At 36.7% G+C, this 6,082-nt stretch overlaps 1 long non-coding RNA gene across 1 annotated transcript; it reads left to right on the forward strand.

Moving 5' to 3' along the window:
• The first annotated feature begins 421 nt into the window (after window positions 1–421).
• On the forward strand, window positions 422–3,222 carry LOC119716100 (uncharacterized). Its single transcript, XR_005263796.2, has 3 exons — window positions 422–516; window positions 663–730; window positions 2,040–3,222. It is a non-coding gene; the product is annotated as an uncharacterized lncRNA (long non-coding RNA).
• The last annotated feature ends 2,860 nt before the right edge of the window (window positions 3,223–6,082 follow it).

A 6,082-nucleotide genomic window follows, 5' to 3' on the forward strand; every position in this document is an offset into this window, starting at 1 on the left:
TTTGGCAGGTGCAGGAGAAAGTAGCCACAGGAGGAAGCTGATGCAGCTGTTGCATTTCTCTCCCTCGGGCCTTGGCCTTGGCTGTGTATTGCACTTAGCCATGCACCTGATGGCTGTTTGTGTGAACGAGGGCCCTGTGCCAGCTTGGGGATCTGCACAGCGGCGGTGAGCTCTGCAATTAGGTGTTTAATTTGTATTGTAAGGCAGATCTCTGCCCTTTCACTGATTTTTAGCCTTTGTTATGGTCCAAAACCAGTATAGACCTGTGAAATACCGTCACAGGTGAGGATTATTTTTGGTGTTAGAGTTCTGAAATATCAATCTACTCTTGAACATTTTACGTAAAACAATAGGCTCAATAGGCTTTTTGCCAGTGCAGGTGTGTACCTAACTATTTAATCTGTAAGAGGTGTTGTACTCCAAAGACCTTGACTAAGAAATAGATAAAAACAAAATTTACTCTCTAAGTCACCTCACGAGATTTTTCTGTGTTGCTTAATCTGTTTTTTTCCTGAGGTCTGTGGTTTATCACCAACATGGTGTTTCTGATTCTTAATGGAACAAGTGAGATTATTTAAGGAGAACAGCTGTTTATGAGGAAGAATTAAATAATAACTGTTGATTTATGGACATGAAGTTAACCTTTCTTCCTGTTTTATCAGATAGTAATACTTTGATTTCTCAAAGTAACAATTATCCACATCCATTGAGTCTACCAGACAGCCAGAAGGTAAGCTTAGGAACAGTTGTGTGGCCGTGTCTCCTGTGTCAGTGGTTAGTGCTCACCAAACAGAGGGATTGAAATATGTTTGTAGGGAAGGAGTAGATCCATGAGGTTCATTGTTTCCTGAATCAACCAAACTGGTCTTTATTGGCAGGTTGTCTTTACTCTCAGGTTGGTGAAGTAGTTGCAAACTTGCCAGTTCTAAAAAGCAGCAAAGCTTCTCCGAAAGGTGTGAGCTGAATTAGATAACAGTGAACTTAGAAAGACGTTCATTTTCCATACTAAAAACCTACTAAGAAAACAGTAAGGGTTCCTGTGAATGAAAGTGTGTGCACACTAGGGCATGAGAAGCAGACCAGGGCTGATGTAGCAGGTGGAAGATGTCACCTTGCATCCCGGCACTCTGCCCAGGTCTCCAATGGCTTGGGGCTCCCACAAGGGTCACATGCTAGGAACGGGGGGCTGATTACAACAATTTGGTGAAAGAGCATTTACCCATGTTCTGTTGCATTGCAGACATAATCAGCAGGTGTTTATCTTTCTCAGCATATACTTTTTCAATTTTGCTCTTAGAATGCATATTCCTCTAGGGGAACCAAACCAGATCTGGAATTTGGATGACTCATTAGGGAAGGGTCATGGGAATGTACTTGAATTGTAGTAGCAAGATCTTGCAACAAAATGGAGATATTAAATAGGGCCAATATACAGGCTATGTGACATGTAATTTAATTTATCTTCAGAGTGTGGATGTTTAGAAAACAAAGATCTACATGTATCTTTCTGCTTTGTGTGAACTTACTACTCTTCTGTTTGACTGAGAAATTCACCTGATTTGGGGACTGTAGCAATAAATCTATATATTGGCAGGTGCCTATTCATACAACGTGGAGATTCTGCGATAAGTTCTGGAGGAAAGTCAATGTTGCAAAGTGAAGTGTAAAATTATTCCTGTCTCAATGTTATTTTTGAATCATATATCTCTGCCTTTTATGAACAGCAGGCATATTTGGAAGAATTATGTCTGAGTCATAAATCCCTATTTGCCTGGGACATGACTAATAGGTGTCTTTAACACAGAGAGATGATATTACTGTCTTAGCTTGCAATTTTTTTAACCTCTGAAGCACATAGAACAGATGAAGTTTAAACAGCACAATGACATTAATCTATGGTCTGTCAGAAGATTGTTACCTCCCTCCTTTTCTGGTCCATTGGTTCCAGCCAGCAGATGCTGTAATTTATATGATTCCCCAAATTTATTATTTCAGTATTTAGCAAGCAGAGTCAGTGTGGTTTCTTTCTGAACCCGCAGGTTGTCGTGATCCGTGGGAGAAGGGGAGTGAGCAAGTCATGAGGGAGGAGAAGTGCTTTTGGGCGTTCCCTGGCACCACCTCCGCCAGGGCTGCCTCTGAGGAAAGCAGAAGTCTATTTAAATGCATAATGCTGCAAGATCTTTCCACTGGTGCTACCAGCAGGGCTTCTCAGCTGTCTGTAGGCAGTTACCGACCCCTTGAGTAGCCATATGTCTTGAGTGCAATAACAGAAAATTCATCAGCAGGTTTCTGTTAGCCTTATTGTCTTGTGGAAAAGACAGAACAACTTGAAAAACAGATCTCAAATATTAATGTTTAATATTTGTGAATATCTGTGCTAGTCTAAAGGCTCCCAAACATTGCTTATGAATACGTTCTGAATTTTACAGAAAAGATTACAATTAACACCATCATCTCTACATACCCTCACTAGCTACTTACTTGTCATTACTGTTATTAGCCATTTATTCATGTGTTGTACATCAGACTGTGCACTCCAGCATAGCATTGTGAACAGTTACAAAAAGCTTATGTCCCTAAAGCCAAAGCCTCTTTATGTGCATTTCTCTGTATATATACACAGCACATGACATGATACGTTGATAAATGTTATTATATGTAACAGGAATGAACGATAACTTGGAGTCTGCTGAACAGCCCCAATTGTTCCTGACAGCGTGTTGTCTGCAACATTAATTCGCCTTGACAGTGCAATATGAAAATATAGTAAAGTCCAGAAGTTTCTTTGTGACATTTTGATGGGCTTTATGTCTTTAATTGTTTGCTCTTTGATACTCCTGCTATGTGATTTGTCCCTTCAATCACATGGCATTGTGTTTGCTCAGTTATTAGGCAGTCAAAATTCTTACAAGAAAATAACTGTTGAGGAATAATTAATGAGGAATAACATATAATGCATCATTGATATGGAAATTAATCAAGTTATGTGGAAATTCACAAGCCCTTCGGCAGTCATCAACATTTTTTATAAGTAAAATGGTAGCTGTCCAAGTATTTACAAACAAATAACATGCTCTACCACTATCATAGAGTTAACTGATAAGATGTATTTGCTAAAGTGTCAACAAATTACAGTTTGTGCTGTTCGATCAGCTCTAATTAATTCTATATGTTCCTCAAGGGGGATTCAGTTCAAATGAGCTGATTATTAGCAGTGATGAGAGCTGGGTGGTTAAAATCCTATCCTTTTTTACAGCCTTCAGGAATATGAAAGCAATTGCTTGGACATGAAATAAGGAACTGATCTGTGTATTCAAATATGACAGATAAAACAGATTTTCTGCTTCTGGCAGAAAAGATAATCAGGGGCTTTGTGTATTTTAAACTTTTTTTTTTTCCTTTTTTTTTTTTTTTATTTAGAAACAGACATTACAAGATTACACTGTAGCACTCTGAAACATAGCAAGTGACATGTATGTAAAACTGCCTGACACTGACTGCATTTTAGGTTTGACACACTAGCATCTACCTCCAGATGAAACTAGCTGGAGGTTATGTAGTTTAGTCTCAGTTAGGAATTTATATTCTTTACATTGGAGGCTGACTTTGTGAGCTTTGGGCTCTGCTTGAAGAAGAAACGGCATCTTGAGGTACCAAAAAGTACATGTTTAAAGACAAACAGCTGAAATGACAGCAGCTGTTGCCCGCAGGCTTATCAAACTGAGCACTGAAAAGGATGATTTTATCCCTATACTATGGAGACTGTCACTTTCTGATGTAAACAACATATAAAATTTCTTCTAAGCGCTAATAATGGTAGGCAGCTTTCCCCAAATGAAAGAGAAACTGTGATAATGCATCTGCCGGGCCTCGAAGGCTGCAAGCGGTGATGCAAAAGTTCAACAAATATTTAACATTATTTTTAATTTAGTTGCATTGAAAAGACTATGAAAAATAGTGCTTGTGAGAAAACTGCAAGGAAGGAGTTGATTATTTTTGGTTTGTCTCCAAAATAGATAAATCTGACTTGCAGTGTTCAATTCTAAGTATATTTTAAGTTTCTGAACCGTATTACTTTAAAGTATGGAATCAAGTATGTACCTGACATATTTGCAGGGTGGATTTCTAGCTCCAGAGCTCTCATTTTGTCGGCTATCACTACTTAATGAGTGGTATCATCAATTATGTATCACAGTTTCTTGGGATATTTAACTTCAGTACTATAATTTCAGAGAGCTTTTCTATTATTAGTGATGTGTCTTTTGTAATCATTCTGCATTATTAATTCAATTATATATATATATATATTTTTTTTTTTTTTTGGGGGGGGGGGAATGGGGAGGAGGAGAAAAGTCACCCAGATTATGTGTTTTTCAGGTTTACATACAATGGCCCATCACTATTTTATTTTATTTTATTTGTTTTGTCACTTATAGACAGACTTGTAGTCAGTAATGGCACTTGGCTAAGACAGGAACATAGAATTATTCAGTGCTTGACACACACCTTCCGTGGAAAGCTAGTTCCCTGTTTTAAGAGAAATTAAACTCCTAGAGTAACTTCAGATGTTTCTTTATACTAGTTCTAATCAAATATATTTCTGTAAAAATATCTTCAGGATAGATATTTTAATTTTTCATTAAAAAGATCAATTTTCCTTCAGAAAACTAACATCTTTGATCTTATCTCTGAAAACAAATTGCACTCCAGTTACCAAAGGGCTTTCGGGTTGTAGCCTCTGCTCATTACCAAACTGTCTTACAAGCAAACTGGGTTACTGAGTGCCTAGATCAGAAAGCTCACTACCAGGCTCCCAGGTTCCTGGAACTCTCATTTAGGAAGTTTCTTATTTTTATAGTATGTGTAATCACAGAGAAAAACAACAGACAAGCCTGCAGAAACTTAATCTGCAGACAGCTTTCAGATTCCTAATAGAACTGGACTTCAGGAGTGGTCTACAGCATTCTGATGAAAATTGAAGGTGTGCTTTTTAAAAGTGTAATATATGATATCATACTACTGAGGTTTAAAGAGTCATGTATTTAAATTTGAATTTTTGAAATCAAGTGTAGAGAAACTAGATAGTTCTGCAGAAAATTTGAAATCCTTATGTCTTTGTTTTAATGTATGCTATGTTGTAGCTATAGTCCTCTATAGACTATATATACTATAGACTATATATACTATAGTCCCAGTGACCAATGAGGGAGAGAAAAAAGGAAAAAGCTAAGTTAAAATATGGTTATATATATGATGGAGTAGGTGAAAAGTCATGGTCTTGGTGAATACAGTACTGCTCTGTTGGCAATATATGCTCAGTGTGCTTTTTTGACAAAAGTTTATATAGGAACAATATGGTATACAGAGTTTTCTGCTTTTTGTCATTAAAAATCCTCATAAGGGCAAGGTCATATAGTGGTAATTAAGAAGCAGAAGAGAAATGCAACTTTGTTGTCAAATTTTTTCTTTGCCTGACACATAAAATCAACATCTTAATACCCATAAATATCACATGAGACCAGTAAAAGTCTGATTTTTCATACTTTTATGTTACACCAATTTTACTGATTCCACTCAATCTTTAATGTCAAAGCAAAAGTGGAAAACTTTCCTTTTTACAATAAATAAATAAATAAATAAATAAATAAATAAATCTGTGAAGTTACATAAGTATGCTAAACTCTGTCCTTTCAGGTCTTTCTGTCTGGATCTTCCCTAAAATGTGAGCATAGCTTTAAACAGTTTTAACTTTTGAGCTGGTTTTAGTATATGATAAAAGTTGAGTAGATGACTTTGCATATCACTTCCACTTGCCTGATAATCTTAAATTAACTCTAGTTTAGGAAGAACAGGAAATACCATCATTATTTATAGTAACAATAGAAGAAACAAACCATATTGTTCTAGTGAGGATTCAATTCTGAAAGGGATTCATTCCTGTGGAGGATAATAGTCTGATGTAAGAGTGCACTTATTCTGTGATGATTTCAGTGGAATACAAGTAGGTGTACATTTTTGCCAACTTAAGTTAGTGCTATTTTATTCATGACCAGGCCTACTATATCTGCTGTCATTTTCTTTC

The sequence above is a fragment of the Anas platyrhynchos genome, chromosome 2, assembly GCF_047663525.1.
Source record: "Anas platyrhynchos isolate ZD024472 breed Pekin duck chromosome 2, IASCAAS_PekinDuck_T2T, whole genome shotgun sequence".
Classification (NCBI taxonomy): Eukaryota; Metazoa; Chordata; class Aves; order Anseriformes; family Anatidae; genus Anas; species Anas platyrhynchos.